Genomic DNA, 17,747 nt, shown 5'->3' on the forward strand with positions numbered 1-17,747 from the left:
CCCTTTAGAAGATTTCGAATAAATTCTGCTTCATATGGATACAAAAATATGTCTGCAATTAGAACCTTGGAAATTCCGACAGATTGTTGAAGACGATCTTCATAGACTACACAGATATTGTCAATCGGAAATTCAAGCATCTTTTCAATATTTCAGTAGCTAAGGACACAATGGATCGTATTTTCAAATTTTCGTTGAACTTGTGTGGGCTTCTAGATTTTAAAATAATTGTTTATTGAGATTCAAAAATCCCAATGGGATGGGTGTGCTGCGATATTTTATCCGCATTTCCTTGTACATGTATCAATATCATTTTTCCTCCATTTGACATTTTTTTCTCTACCTATGACTGCTCCCTTCATACATAGCTTTACGCTTAAAAAAAATGATTTTCTTTATGAAATGTAATATGTATTTTGTAACTGGCTTCTGATGTAAAGAGCGTATTGATAGATTTAATACAAAGAACATTGAATACAGTTATTAAAAACTTTAAAAAAAAATAATGCATCACGAATCTAAATCAATATGAACATGCAGGAAATAATTACTAGATTGTGTTCTCCCAAACTAACTGAAGACGTAGTATTCCTTTAGTGTTTAAGGAAGAAAAGGAACAAACAACATTTATTGCAAAATAATACATAAAAAATATGATTAGATTCTCTTACGTTTTATTTTAAATAACCTGTCAGTACAATTGATTGAAATGAACATGCTTTTTTTTTTAAATATTATGCTACAAAAGTCCTGGTAGCTATATCTAAAGAATACTTTAATGATTTCTGTCTCTGCAGACTGAAAAAAAAACACTTAAGAAAACCCAACTTCATTTAGATTTTATCACTGCTTTCTCCGTTTATTGAATTACGACAAGGGGCGGGTTTGCCCGATCGACAGAAGATGCTTAAACCTCTATGGCACCTGATCCTACCCTTGGTGTTTCCAGAGGCCAGTGTTTGCTCTGCTCACAATTGTTATTGTTCATTAGATTTTTTAGCATGATAACTGTTTGCTATCTTCACATTTCATATGTTTTTACCGTACTTTTCTGAAAGGAGGTATTTACTCACGTTTTGCCTCCACTGGTCAGAGTAAGGCGTCCATTCCGTCCGTATGTTTGTTAATAAACATTTCTCAAAATGCTTCTTCTATTGCTTTGGTCCAATTTCAAAACAACTTAGTATATCACTTTAAGAGGTATAATTTTATTCATGTTTTATGATTTCGATGAACATGTTGCCATGGTTACTTAAAATAGTAATTTCTGTAAAATTCTTTCAAAATACTAGATTTTGTAAAATAGCGATTAAAATTGACACAAAAAATACTAAACAAAGGATCATTATTTTTTTTTATTGCTGTTGCCATCGTTTTAAGTCCAAGTCCTTTGTTAGAACCAAAAGACTCATCATAGACATCTTGTTTTCTTTCTAAGGGGGTGGGGGGGGGGGGGTACGGTAGGGTGGAACTATATAGATTTTCGGACTTTTCAATTCTGAACTGATCTCTGATTTCTCTAACTATGGGACTCTTTTTCTGTATATGATTATTTTGAACTTAATTACCTGAGATATACGAGATTCAGCTTGAAGTTTCCTACATAAAATTCCAAGCACAAAAAGTTGCACCTTAGCAGTCTCTGTAACAGCGAGAACTACAAGAACAATACGCGAAGCAATAATCAGTAAATATCAGCATAATACGCGAAGCAATAATCAGTAAATGCCAGCACAATACGCGAAGCAATAATCATTAAATGTCAGCACTTGTCTTCGTTTCTCAGTAGGGGTATTAAAAAGGTCAAAGACAGTTATTGACTGTCTAAATGTATTAGCATTGACCAAGATTGTCAGGACTTTTCTAAGTTTATCAGTGCCAGGGAAATAATGATCAGTAGTTGTCCACACTGTAAATCTCAGCAGTAAATGTCGATGCTTGACCGTAAACAAAAATGGGATAGCCCCTATGTGTTCAGCTTTGTAGTGTTTGAAATATTACTCAAAACAAAACATTCTCAAATTTAAAAAAAATAGTCCGTCGGATAAGACGTTAAAAGGTGACCCTTGTCAAGGATTGCAACCCCTCCCGCTTCGCACACAAATGATCGTTTCTGTGGTTTTCGGAAAAAGAGTAGGGTCACTGGGGGCCGCCAGAGAAACCCGAGAACTTTTAGTAACCGGCTATATTATGTAATCCTCACCGCCGAGGAATGGCTGAAGTACTACCAAATCGGCATTAAGCAATATAAAATCAATCACTCAATTAAATAATAAGAATAATTCATGAAGTTCTTTCCCCTCTTTTTGCATACATAGCAGACTCGATTCTAACGAACAAGTATTGTACATAAAACCTGTTTGTTAAGGTTTAAGATTAACAGAAAAACGCTCTTAAATCACAGTATTACTTTCTTTCTTAGGTATTTCCGTGTGACTGTTGTTAAAGTAAAAATGTAAAGAAAAATAGAAGGAAACCAAAGCTAGCTAGGTATTGATAATAACGTCACATTTAGCACCAGGGAAGTACATTATATTTTGGCAATTTACAATACCGTTATCTTGAATGTGTTCATGCAAATGTCCAGATTCATACAAAAGTGAATTCATATATATTTTTGCATTGTTTCAAATTGTAATTACAAGTGTAATTTTGTTCTTGGTTTATGTATTTTGCTTGAATGCTTTCATTAGAAATACTAGGATAGATAAACATGTACTAAAGCCGCTTGTTTTTTAACATAAATAAAGTCGTTGATTTAAAAATCCAATGTACCTAACACAAGTACAATTTTTATTTTATATTTTTTTTACAAGGGACAATATGCCTTTACTTTTTATTGTGATTCTACCAATTATATTTCACTGTTTTACTTCTCTCTGTAGTGAAAAATTCACTAGCAATCCATTGACAAATACCAAGGAAGATGTTATCTTATATTGAAGCTATTCTTATATAGGATTTCTTTTTGACATGCTGTTAACTGATACAACTTCATGCGTAACTGTATGCATAATAAATATGGTTTCTTTATGTAAAATGATGTTGAAATGTATTACTTCCTCGTACGTATTTGGTGAATGGCTGCTGATGTTTAGAGGATTTTTATAGATTTAATCAATACATACAACCATGCATAGATTTATAAGCTTAAGAATTGTGAAAATGCATAGATTTATGAGCTTCAGAATTATGAAAATACACCCAACACCCAGGAAATAATAACAATCGTCACTGGCAATAGATCCCACCTTTGATGTTTTCAGAGATCCGAATTTGCTCTGTTCTCATTTTGTGTTGTTTAACGACGTTGGATCCTGATATTTAAAGTCTTAAACTTTTTTTTTCAAGTATATTTTTAGCTTCTACACACATAGCTTAATTAAAAATCAAAACAAAAAATGGGGGTCAATATGCTTCTTTTGGCGCTACAGTACATTTAAAATGACCTTTTTGCACTGAATTTGTGTCTTAATCAAAAATAACATCTTCGACGTTTTCCCTCCAATATTTTTTATCCAAATAAATCATGGGACAAAGTATGCTATTATTCTCTCTTAAAAAAGACACATTAAAATTGTGACAAAGAAAAATTTTCAAATTGCTTCGCATAATCAATTATTTGACCTTTCTGCACTCACAAAATGTCATTTTTCGGGCATTAAAAATTTAACAAGCAAGAAAAATATTTTAAAGTCTTAAACTTTTGCTGAATTTAAGTAGATTGATCAGATTTATCTTATATATTCAGAAAAGAAAATCAAAAGTGGAGGTCTATGATGTTATTTTTTAGATATTACTAAAAAACTGTTAATTTTATGATAAAATTGGCTCAATTTTTTCCAGGAGTTTCAGAATATATTTTCTATATTTGTCACAATATGACGATAGAATTCACAAAAACTGATTTAATTAATATTTTAGAACCAGGATTAAGCATTTCAATGCACAAAAAAGCTCTGTGTGCAACCAGCATGGAAAAATAGGAATCTAAACTTAACAGTACTGTATATATTTCAAAAGGGAAAAAATGATCATTTTCTTCTAAAAAATCTTCCGCCACAAAATATAGTTCCTGGCTTAATCCTATTTGAATGGAATTTAATCGCGTTTTTTTCATTGGATATAGTATAATTTGCATTGTAGAATCCAGATTTAATGTTAGAACTTAAAAATAATGCAGAATTTTAGAAATAAAGCTCCAGACCAAAATCTGCTCAAAAGCTGAGGATCGAACGTCCTTAACATGACTTTCAAGCAAGATTTCTGTTCGTTATCTTAACATTTTGTAAATATCCCTGCATTCATTTATGGCCTTTGACGAAAGAGAACGTTGTGTACAGGAAATAATCAGGTGATTCTTTTCTCTCAAAGTTAATTAAAAAACTAGTTATACAATTACTTTAAAGGAAAGGAAATTTTAATATGAAATACCAATAAAACGTCAACATTTTGTATAAAAATAAAAACACGCAAATGATATGACATTATATAAGATGGACTATTAAGGTTTTGCCAAAGGTCAAGATGTCCAAAATTTATTTTTACAATAGCTCCAAAACTATGTGAGGTATAAAGTTGAAACTTTTACAGTTTATTAATATATCATTGATTAACAGAAAGTATCATTTGAAAACAAATATTTAAAAAAATATATATATTTTGAGGAAAAAAATTAAAAAATATTGTATATTTAAATAAAAATGTACCTGCTTAATTCTGTACTTTTAGTGAAAACCATCATTGCAGTAATAAAAAATGTTTGTCAATGAAGGGCAAGTTGGACGTGAATGGTCTCTGAAAGGCTGTTATTGAAAGCATGACATGTATTAAGACAAGACCCCTATATATTCCGCCATTTGCAATGTACTTTCGGTTTCAGATCTTAACATTTGGACAAAATAAACGGAAAACAACTTTCCAGAGACTATCGAAGTCCAACTTGCCCTTCATTGATAAACATATATTGTTTTTGCAATGATGGCTTTCACTAAAAGTACGGAATTAATTAAGTGTATCTTTTAAAAATATATGCATTTTTTTAAAAAGAATTTTTTTTCTCGATAAATATTTTTTTTAAGTGTTTGTTATCAAGTGATACTTTTTATCTGTTAATCAATTATATATTTATAAACTGTAAAAGTTTTAACTTTTTTAAACCACCTAGTTTTGGAGCTATTGGAAAAATACTTTTTTAGACATATTGACCTTTGGCAAAACCTTAAGACTTTCTCTTTCGTTTCATAGACTTGGTTATGCTTCATCTACATAAGCAAAAGCAAGGTGAGATTAGAAAGGAAAAGTACTTTTTCAGTACAGATTTTTTTCCCTTCATCTTACTTATAATACGAATTATTTAACTTTATTTATTGACAATATGGCTCTATTATTATTATTATATATATATATATATTTTTTTGCACGTACAAATAAAATTTCGTTCTATATTCACTGATTTATTAACAGTAAATTAAATCTTTGTTCCTTGCGATTTCTGTGACGTAATATAAGCATAATCATAATATTACTTTGTATCGCGATTACCTCACAGTTATCTAAATTAATACCGCTCTTTTGCGGCGAAGTCGAGGAAACTAAATCTCGCGAGATTTCCGGGGCATGAATTACTTATGCTAGTGACAAAAAATTATTCGAACAATTAGTATGCCGAAAGTATAATGTATTGCAAAGGGTTGTCTTATTTGGAATGTTTAGAGTTTTTTTATCAGCTTCCAAAAGTAACGATAATCAGAAAGAAATGGTAGAATTTAATTAGAAGAGTAGGCTTACTCAAAAAGTATCAATAAAAATGTAACACTTGAGGACTGGGTTCTCTTAAAATTTATACGCGTGGTTCAGCAAATGTTCCGCAAGATATTTCACCAGCAGTTCTTTCATATTTGCCCTTTAAAAATCCACAATGCTCGGTCTTGCGTTGTAAGCAACAGCACATTGCTCCAACAAACAGACGTTTCTTACCTTCACCGCGAAAGAGTTCCATAAAGATAAGTAATCGCGATAGCAAGTATTGTTTGATGACGTTATCATTTTCCCCGTAACGGACTTGCGATTACATGCAGAACGTTGAGTTCACGATATGTAGCGTATTTCGTAGGATGTGAATATCGTTGTAATTTGCGCAATCATTCATAAGTTGAATTCAAATATTTTTAATTGTGAATTCATCCAGTTTATTTTGTTAAAATTATTCTTTTGTTTGAATTGTATTACACATGTTGAATATAATATCATAGCTCTGTACTTTATTAAAATTTAAATTAAAAAAGTGTTAAAAATATTTATTGATTTTTTCCCTACTAAGTTTCCATTTCTGTGCTTATATTGAAGTGAGAGACAACCACCTTTCCCCAACCCCTTCTTTATATCTTCGGTCCCATGCATATCATTTTATTGAAACTTGCAAAGTTTTTTAATAAATGAAAAATAGAAATGAAACGAGAAGCACAACCACTCAAACCAGTTTACTTCTTTACAGAATTTTAAGAGAAAAAATTGACACTAGTGTCAACATTTTCGTTTTCATTTAGTAAGTATGTTAAATAAAAAACTAAGTACGTTTACTTTTATCCGTAGGCCCATGAATTTTCGTATTTTGATAAACAGGTTTGCCAAAATATAACAACTATATACGTGAACTAGAGGATTGGCAGTTTTAACATATGTTAGCAAAATTTCCACACTCCCATAACAAGATGTATACACAACGTTTACAGATTCGTTTTGTACTATTTTTGTGCCCCCGTATCAAAGATTCGGGGGTATATAGTGTTTGCTCTATCCATCCGTCTGTCTGTCTGTTTGTACAAAACAACTTTACCCTTGCCCATAACTTTTGATTGATTGGAGCTTTGGCTTTCATAGTTCACATGTGTAATCATTGTGACAAGACCTTTCTTTGAGTACCACCATATTTGACCTTGGAGTTTAACCCAGTTTTGCAAAATTTTACCGAACTTCAACCTTGGCCATAACTTTTGAACAATTAGTGCTAGGGCTTTCATACTTCACATGTATAATCCTTGTGAAAAGACCTTTCTTTGGATACCAACAACTTTGACCTTGGAGTTTGACCTACTTTTGGAAAACTTTAACCTTGGCTAGAACCTTTGAACGGTTGGTGCTAGGGCTTTAATAATTCTTATTAAATAAATTAATAATAACTTTGACCCTTTGACCTACGAGTTTGACCTGCTTTTGAAAAACTTTAACATTGGCTATACCTTTTGAACGGTTAATGCTAGGGCTTTCATACTTCACATGTGTAATCCTTGTGAAAAGACCTTTCTTTGGATACCAACAACTCTGACCCTTTGACTTTTGACCTACGAGTTTGACCTACTTTTGAGAAACTTTAACATTGGCCGTATCTTTTGAACGGTTGGTGCTAGGGCTTTCATTCTTCACATATATAGTCTTTGTGACAAAACCTTCCTTTGGATATCAACAACCTTGACCCTTTGACCTTGACTTGGAGTTTGACCTACTTTTGGAAAAACTTTAACCTTGGCCATAACTTTTGAACAGTTGGCGTTTTGGCTTTCATTCTTCACATGTGTAATCTTTGTGACAAGGCCTTCCTTTAGATAGCAACAATTATAGCCCATTGACCTTGACCTTGGAGTTTAACCTACTTTCGGAAAACTTTAACCTTTGCCATATCTTTTAAACAGTTGGTGCTAGGGCTTTCATATTTCACTTGACAAGTGTATGCCTTTCCTTGGGCTCCATTAATTTTGACCTTGACCTTGATGTTTGACTTACTTTTGAAAAACTTTTACTTTTCCATATCTTTTCAATGATTGCTGCTAGGTCTTTCACATTTCACAGGTATATTCCTCGGTACAAGACCTTACTCTGGGTACCAGCATATTTGATTTGAGAAAGTTTAACCTTCATTATAAGTTGCCATACGGGGGCATTAGTGTTTCACAAACACATCTTGTTCTATTAGTACCACATTTCCTGAATCATGTTTATACATGTAGCTGTAGAGGACATTGTTATATGGTATTAATGGAAATGATTTCTTTAAATCAATAAGTAGTAGCCAAGTCAACAATTTAAATAAAAGTATAAAAAAAAAACCTATCTCAAAGTATGCTGTTTTGTAAATAGGATTAATAAAAACATTTCAAATCTGTATAAAAATGCCGCATTGTATAATTCTATCCGGCAAAATTCTTCATTAAAAAAATAATACACTACCAAATACACTTCAAATTTGACAACTGTTGCTTCTGGTCATTCACCGAACATTGCACCGATTTGGGGAGTCGTGTCCCTTGGGCATTGGAATCTTCCAAAGACTATAACTCTGCTTTCATGCGTTGATACAGACACATTCATAAAAAGAGGCTTTATTTTCAGCTTTCTAAGAACTCGCTCTGTATTTCAAGCCTGTCAAAGAGAATGCATAATACAGTACACTTCTTAATGTAGACTTTTTTCCTACTTGATAATTATTTTAACCTAAAATAGAGAAATTCAATTTTCGAATAACATAATAAGACATTGTGTTTATGTTTTAACTTTAACAGATGTACTATCTCCGATATAATTTAATGCTTGTAGCATTATGAACGGTTAGATGATATAAGCAATCAAAAAAAAAAAAAAATTACACAGTGACATTTGTCAATCATCACAGATATGACAAGAGAAGCAAGAGCAAAGCTATATGGGGAGAAGATACAATACATAATTGAACCAGTGCCGAACAAAAATCTACACAACTTTCTGTGGAAGCATCCTTCTATATTGGAATTGTCACATCTCTTTATAAAGCACTAAAAGAGGATGACATGAAAAATGTCAAATTGCATCTCCGCTCTAGCACATGGCGATATTGATTTAATTTACTTATGAATACTTAAGCTTAAAATAAGTTGCTGATTATAGAGTTAACCTCGTTGAAGATGACCGTCATTTAATGTCAAGGATATAACTGTCGAATACACAGGTATCTAGCACAAATTACGGATAGTTAGTGTAGTTTATTATGTTAAATTAATCCTTAATGATATCCAGCTGTCATAGTTATAACATTTAAATTATAACATTAAGATGTGTTAAAAATAATAATAAAATTACAATTTGAAAATGTCAAAGATTCATACATCTGTTAATTTGTGCAAGATTTGAAGTTATCTACAAATTTGAATGTTATTTTCAAATTGTTTGCAATATCTATTCTTGTGCTTGAAAAACTTGGTTATTCTGCCTTGTACTCAAATGAATACTACAAAAAGACCACAACAAAGACTCCAGGTTAAAAATAAATTTACACTATCGTAGTTATTTGTTTGTTTCAGGTGCTTTCGAGATTTTTTTTTCCGCTCACATCGAGACCCCACTACTTGCCGGTGGAGAGTTGTAAATATTTAGACCTGTCCTCGGTACTTAGAGCCTTGAAACAATGATGGATCTTTTGCGTGCCAGCATCTACTGCTACTCGAGCTTCAAAAAAGGTCACTAGTAACAATATTCATTTCCGAAAAGACTTTCAAGATGTATTTTTTTTTAAATTTTAATTCCTCAAAAAAGTGCCATATTTCCTCTTACAATCATTACAATATCAAATACGATTCCATTTCAAATCTTAGGAGTATCACTTTTGGCAACGGAATTGCAAAAACCTCATTTAAAGCATATTATTTGTTATTTCAAAGACACCCCCCCCCCCCCGGAATAACCGTGGTTTGTTTGAAGAATATATAGCTAGAAGAAATTTTTTATGCCCCCGTATCGAAGATTCGGGGGTATATAGTTTTTGCCCTATCCGTCCAACTGTCTGTCCGCATAAACATTTACCTTGCCCATTACTTTTGATTGGTTGGAGCTATGGCTTTCATATTTCACATGTGTATTCTTTGTGACAAGACCTTTCTTTGGGCACCACCATATTTGACCCTGCCCTTAGAGTTTGACCCAGTTTTGCAAAATTTTGCCAAACTTTAACCTTGGCCATAACTTTTGAACGGTTGGTGTCTAGGGCTTTCACACTTCGCATATGTAATCCTTGTGGCAAGACATTCCTTCGAATACCAACACCTTTGACCTTTTGACCTTGGAGTTTGACTTACTTTTGTAAAACTTTAACCTTGGCCATAACTTTTGAACAATTGGTGCTAGGGCTTTCATATTTTACATGTGTAATCCTTGTGACAGGACCTTCCTTCGGATACCAACAACTCTGACCTTGAACTTGAAGTTTGACCTACTTTTGGAAAACTTTAACCTTGGGCATAACTTTTGAACGGTTGGTGCTAGGGCATTCATACTTCACATATGTAATCCTTTTGAGAAGACCTTTCTTTGGATACCAACAACTTTGACCTTAGAGTTTGACCTACTTTTGGAAAACTTTTACCTTGGTCAACTTTTGAACGATTGGTGCTTTGGTTTTCATATTTCACCTGTGTATTTCTTGGGAGAAGGCCTTCCCTTGGGCACCATTAATTTTGACCTTGACCTTGATGTCTGACATACTTTTGAAAAAAAAATTTAACCTTTTCCATATTTATTCAATGGTTACTGCTAGAGCTTTCATACTTTACAGGTTTATTCCTCGGGACAAAACCTTACTTTGGGTACTAACATATTTGATTTGCATTTGAGTATGTTTAACCTTTGCTATAAGTTGCCATACGGGGGCATCAGTGTTTCACAAACATATCTTGTTAAATATTATTTTTGTATGTTTTATCATCCATTTCATTATCATGTGCGTCATTCTTCTGGTTTATAAACAGGACTCGATTATCATTGCTATATTTAAACCCCCTGACAGGACCTCCTTACGAAATATAAAAATTTTACATATCTTTTCTTGAACATTTTTTGAAAATGTACGATATAACTAAAATCAATCGTTGGCCACAAAGAAACTACATATTTTTGCGGTAACTTATTTGTTTCTCCATGTCTTTTTGGATTCTTGTTTTACATTTTGTAGATCACGCGCAGTCACGTCTCAGTTTCTTTCTGCTATCAGTCCCCTATGGTTTTTATGTCTCCCAACATATTCATATCTCAAGAGTATGCTCTGAGAGCAATCAATTTTTAAACCGAGGCAGAATACTTACACATAAGTTGATGTTACAGGGATTTCAACAAACTCGTTTAAAGTCAGCACTTCGTAAATTCTATGGTTGTCATAATGGTACTGTTAGCAAATGTTAAAACTGGGTAATATTTTTGCTGACTTCTGCAGTTGTTGGGCCTTTTTTTTAACTAAAATTGACTACATAATGTTCCGTCTACTTGCTCAATACACAGGGCTCTCTGGGAGTGTGACCAGTCAACAAGGGATGTTTATTACCATGGGCACCTGAACCCCCCTATGTAATTTCTTGGAGTCTGAGGCAGATTTGTATTATTCGAATTTCTTTTGAGATAGATCGCTGATCGTTATCTTCACTTTTTTTTCATTAGAAAGTAAAATTTCCCACACTTGCACAGAGTAAGCTTCAAAACATGTACTATTTGTTAAGAAGAACATTATATAACAAGGTTTTTGCAAAAGAAATAAATTAAAGAGCTTAAAAAAATAAATAAGATTATTAAAATTGCTAATTGCGGTGTATAAAACAATTTTCACCAATGTATTTCATTGCATACCGGGTAATTAATTTTACAAAGCGGTTTATATTTTTTTTTTTTTAATTCATCTGTACATTTTTATGGATACAGTTATACGGTGTATTAAGTTCAGAAAAGACAATAGCTACAAATATATTTTTAAGTATGAAAATGATTAACTGAGAGTGTGTTTAAGTTAAGATTGATAGAAACGCATGCGCTTTTAAGAAAATAATAAAACTTTGTTAACTGCAAAAAATTTACTTTTTAAATAGATAGATAGATAAGTCGAGACGACTTCATATGAAAAATGATTTTGTTGTAGGGGTCTTTCGGAAGAATTATGCACCTATATCTCTTTTCACATCAGTTACTTTAAATGAACCTTATAGTAATATTTATCACATGTTTACCACTTTATCGCGTGGATAGTTTTTCATATCGCACTGATGTGACGTCACAATGGGTTTTGCGAGAAAGTGAAGGAAAATAATGTGGATTCATATATAAAAAAAGTTGAAAACATTGATAGTGATGTATAAAACATGTGATAAAAAGAATCTCCTATTAATTGTGGTTGGGTATGATTTTTTTCCAACTCTTTGTGTTTTATATCCCCTCGCCAAGACTTGTTGAATAAAAAATCAAATCAAACCACAAATCGTGGGAGATCCTATATTTGTTAATGACATTGCAGCTTAATATAACTTTCTATCCAATGAAAACCAAAATTAGAAAAAAAACGCACAGTTACCCTTGTCAAATTTGACAAGTGCTTCGTCATTTAGTTCTGCAATTAAGTCCTGCGGTCCCCGGAATCTTCCGAACACACTCTCTTTTCCTTCTTTGAAACAGTTACATGCAAATAAAGAGGCTTTATATTTGGTCTTTCAGGAGCCCTCAAGGTTTTTGAAGACTGTCATTAAAAAATCAAATAAATCTAATTAACGTCTTTTATATTGTAGGCATATTTTTGGACTTTTCAATAGGTATCATTATAAATTAGATATATTTTCATACTTTTCTGGATTTATTATTTTGATTTATGAGAGGATATCGAATTTAACTGATGGGTGTTTATATTTTTCCATGTGTAACATTCTTTTTTTATCCTTCCCGTTTTACATATAAAATGTCCTCATGCTTTTAATACTTGATTTTTTCTGAACATTACTTCTGGCCTGAAAATAAGGGATGGGGTTCCCAAATGAAGGATATTATTTTTGTGTCAAAAACATTGATCAACAAAAGGCATCATGTTGACTTGCTCTTAAACTTACACTTTGATAAGTAATAACACTTTTCGTTGAGATTTATTTCACAGAGATATCTAACGTCAAAACCTTCACGTATTATTAAATTGTGCTTTTTGGTTTAAATAGAATTAAAGGATTAAATTTGTGGATTTTTTTTATTTCACGGTAGTTACTAGTAATGATACTATGGTTACTTAAGGAATACTAATAATGGCTGTTATGTTATTTTTGTTATTACTATTGAAAGATGTTAAAACGCTATAATTTGCCAAAAACGGGGGATTTCAAATTTGAAAGTGAATCACATTGATGGTTAATATGACATCATACTAAAAAGTTTTAATTTGTCAAAAAAAGTTATTCAATTTCAGTGAGAAAAACAAGAATTTGAAGGAAATGTAAATGGAAATAAAAATAATACCAGCTTTTATAACATATGTCAAGGATATGTCACGCAGGTTAAAAAATGCCCTCGTTAAAAGAAAAAATCCTCTATAGATTAAAATATATAAATGCCAGTGATTTCTAAAATCCCTCTTCAGCTTTCCCTTCCGTGGAATTATCCAAGACAAAACCCCCAAAACATACATGATTTGCTTGAATATTGAAAGTTTATTTTTATTTTGCCTTTAATATTTTTTTTCCTAAATTTATGAATGAAGTTTGAAAAAAAGGCAATATTATTTTTTTCAAATTATTGTTGAGATTGATCAGTAGCAGATTCCTTAAATGTTAGAAATTGCATGCAGCATTTTTAATAAATACACCGAAAAACTGAAATAAACTTACGCAATGACGGTTGTCAACCATCAACAGCGCAAAAAGAAGAATAGGTCTGAGTCTGCTTGTGTAAAGGGTACACTTCATAGTTTGTCTGGTACTCTGCATAAATTTGCAAAAGTTTGTCCAAAAAAGAAGTATCTTAATCTTAGTATTTACTGATCTTTTTAAAAAGAACGAACACAATAAAAGAAATTTACATGGAGAATGTAAAATATGCTTCCCTTGGGCACCTGGCAATAAAGCTTCAATTTTCCATAGATTAAATGAATATGAAATTGGTTTAAAACTCTTCTGATTGTAGAGCTATTTGTATTGAAGGAGTAAATCATAAGAATATTAAGGACGTATTTCCCGCAGTTACACAGCAAATAGAAACAATTTTCGAAATAATATTCACGTGCAATAAAATTTAATCTCTTATTATATCCAACTGCTAAATGATCCCTCTTTCTTAACATTCAAATTTCAAAATGCCATAAGTTCATTTATCAGTAAATATGTCAAATATGGCAGCAAATTAAACATCGTGTATTCATGCCTCCAAAGTTTGATTCTTGTACTCTTTGGAAGCACAAATTTAAATTTATACTAAATTATATCCATTCATATGTCGACATGATATATCCCAGTGAGACTGAAATAAAGATGCTTCAGAGTACAATATTTTTTTTTTATCTGGATATTTTACTAGAAAAAAAATTAAATGGTAATGTAATCACAAAGCTTTATGATAAACGTGATGATTTTTCAACGTATGCGCCTTAATCAACTTCAGTTTGATACAAGTTTGGCTTTCCAGAAAGTCTGAAATGTCATTTTTTTTGGCTTCATTAATGTCACAGAATAAACAGTGGAATGTAACATTTTTTCCTCAGCTATAACAGACAGAACTTTTTAAAAAAAAAAGGGGGGGGGGCGGGGCAAGGTATAAACAGTGGAATGTAACATTTTTTCCTCAGTTATTACAAGCAGAAAAACTTTTTTCAAAAAAAGGGGGCAGTCAGAAAAAAAAAATTACAACTTACCTGAATAATCTTTCACTAGGAAAGAAAAGGGGTGTTTAAACTCGAAATGCTTATTTCGTGGATGGGGAGGGAAGATTTGAACTTTTTGACTTTCTCGAAAAACACATTGGGGGGGGGGGGAGGGAGGGGTATGAATATGCTGCAACAAAAAGATGTGGGGAAGGGAGAGGCAAGCTGCCTTTCAGTGAACATTTGCAACAGTAATTTCAAATATATTTTGTATATGTGTTTAAAAAATGTAACCACTATACGCAGTATTCGTAAAATTTGTAAACAATTGTTATACAAGAGGATGGGTAAAACCATTGTTTTAGTGATTAAAAGCGTTCCTATTGACTTTACATCACAGCAGCTTACTCGGACATCAACCAAGAAGTTTAAAGCGCTAACTTGAATTAGCCCGGTGTCATATAGTGAGACTTCCCCCCGGAAATCTGGTTATACCTTGATTGGTGAATAAACATATATAAATTCGGGGGGGGGGGGGAGAGAGAGAGAGAATTACTATATAGTGAGTCTTCCCCCCTAAACGACCGTAGTGAGGCTTCCCCCTTCCATGTTCAGTAGTATTTTATTTACATCGACGATGTATATATATTTGCATTACGATAATGATCTTTCAAAATAGATACATGTATGAATAAATATAGAAGTGCGCATTAAAAATTTATCGTGCACAGTAAATTATTGAATTGTTCCAAAATGATTCTTATGAAAAGAAATACATTTAAAATTTAAGAGATCATTACTCGTGGACTCTTGGAATTTGCTTATGTTAACCTTCATGGAGAATGCAATAAATACAATATAGTAAAGAAAGATGTATACTTGTAACAATAACGTACATTTTTCATTCAGTTATCTCACACCAATATACATGTACATGTCATCCCAAAATTATTTTTGGCTGACAAACTGTTAAAAGGCTATTAAGATGTTTTAATTATTAATTAACGGAAAACTTTTATTCATATACTGAAAAATATCGTTTTACAATGAAATAAAATATTCCGGAAACTACATTTGACTATGAAAGGGGGAGGCACTGGCTATATAGTGAGACCTCCCCGGGAGGTCTCACTCTATTGCCAGTCGATCTTCCGGGGGAAGTCTCACTATATAGCCAGTCTTCCCGGGGGATATCTCACTATATAGCCAGCCTTCCGGGGGAAGTCTCACTATGGGGAAGTCTCGCTATACGACACTGACCCTCAATTGATTTCGAAAGATTTTCCACGTTTAAATATATGGTTTATCCAAAGAAATAACCCTCACATGCATTTAAATATAGGTCAGTAATAAAATTTAAACGTTATAAGCTAAAATTAGGCATTTACAAATTATCTGAAAGAAAACCAATTTACCAATCCTGATATTTAGGCTATTCAAGCAAACAATCATTTTATAAAAAAAATATTTCAAGAATAAGAGAAGTGATTTGATAGCTTTTTTGCCATTAACCAATAATGCAATTTAAAATTACACAAAGAAAATGATTGCAGGTGCTTTAATTATAAATTCTCAAAATACGAGTCGGGTAAAGAAATCGCGTCTATTATACAGAGGTAACAATATTGTTTTTCTGACATTTATTTTTTATAGAACAAAAAACAAAGAATAGTGCAGACATGCCTAAAACCTCACAATGATTATAATCTTTCTCCCAATGCCTGAAGTTTTAACATAAACTATTTGTTTTAAAAAAATATTTTTAAAATGGCATCAAGTTATTGAATGACTAAGATACATATAAAGGTAAAATTTTCGACATCAATTTACATCAGTCGTATTTAAACTTTTAATGCGAGTATTTACTTTGCTTTTGTTTTTCTGTAAAGTCATGGATCCACGCTTTGGCTGATCTAATCGATGCCATGTAAAGTGTACTTTGATACACACGCGCTGGCCATCGTTTACGTAACAGCCTAGATAACTGCATGTTATTTGAAGACCCGCCACTTTGTGTTTCTGTAAATACTTGGATCCACGCCTTGGCCGTTCTAATCGATGCCATGTAAAGTGCATTGTGATACGCAGCACAGTTAAGGCTGCAGTAAGGAGGCGGGGCCTAATTTTTACGGGAAATGCTTATTATGACATCACACAAATGTATATGTTCTTCAAATTACCACAAAATGAAATGATTTGCTATTTTAAACTGTTGAATAACTTTAAACTACATCAATACTTACTATTGCATGTATTTTTGACTTTGGTTTAATCCCACAGAGCAATATATAAACAATTGTCTGATCGCAATGCACTTGTCAATGTGACGTCATATCGCAAAATTTGACGCAGTTTGTATGCAGTGAGAGGCGGATCAAGTTATATTTTATACAATGAAAAATGTGTTTTGTAAGTAAATAAAATATATTTGCAGATATATAAGAGGCCATTAACTTGGATGCGATGTATATTTTATGATTTTAATCAGAATCTTCCCGTACATTTCCTAGACAAGCGATACTGCCGTATATTTGTATGCAGATTCATTGAAGGGTAATAGAAGGGTCGTAATAAATCGATATATTGCAAGGGCATACCCTCAATGAATTATGACAAGCTTTCACGCATAAACTCAAGAGGTATGAAGATATTTGAAAAGTGCTGCGAACCTGATGAAATCTTGCAAATGAATTAATTATATCTATATTTAATGTACTTGACCAGCAAAATATTCAGCATACGGTCTAACAAACGTAATTTTAGCAGTCATATAGTAGAATCTATATAGGTTCGCAGCACTTTTCACAAACTACAAAGAGTGTTGAAAATAATTATAAATTAAACTTAGATTTTCAACGTGGTCATGCCCTTGCAATATTGGAATTTATAGATGACCTCAATACTGCAGGTATATTTGCTAAAATCACGTGACTGCCACATTACGTCACAAGTCTAGGTAAGAAATCTAATCGTCCCCAACATGTAGTTTTCAACCACATTACATTTGTCTGATAATAGTAAAGTCCTAAAAAGAATCGCCCATCCTTGTAAAGAATGTATTTTCTATATAAAGAATTCGCCGATATTTCCATTTGTCACCTTAACTGTACTGCGTACACACGTGCTGACCATC

The sequence above is a fragment of the Saccostrea echinata genome, unplaced genomic scaffold (genome assembly GCF_033153115.1).
Source record: "Saccostrea echinata isolate AGI-Se365-2 ecotype Australia unplaced genomic scaffold, CSIRO_AGI_Sech_v1 ptg000033l, whole genome shotgun sequence".
Lineage (NCBI taxonomy): Eukaryota > Metazoa > Mollusca > Bivalvia > Ostreida > Ostreidae > Saccostrea > Saccostrea echinata.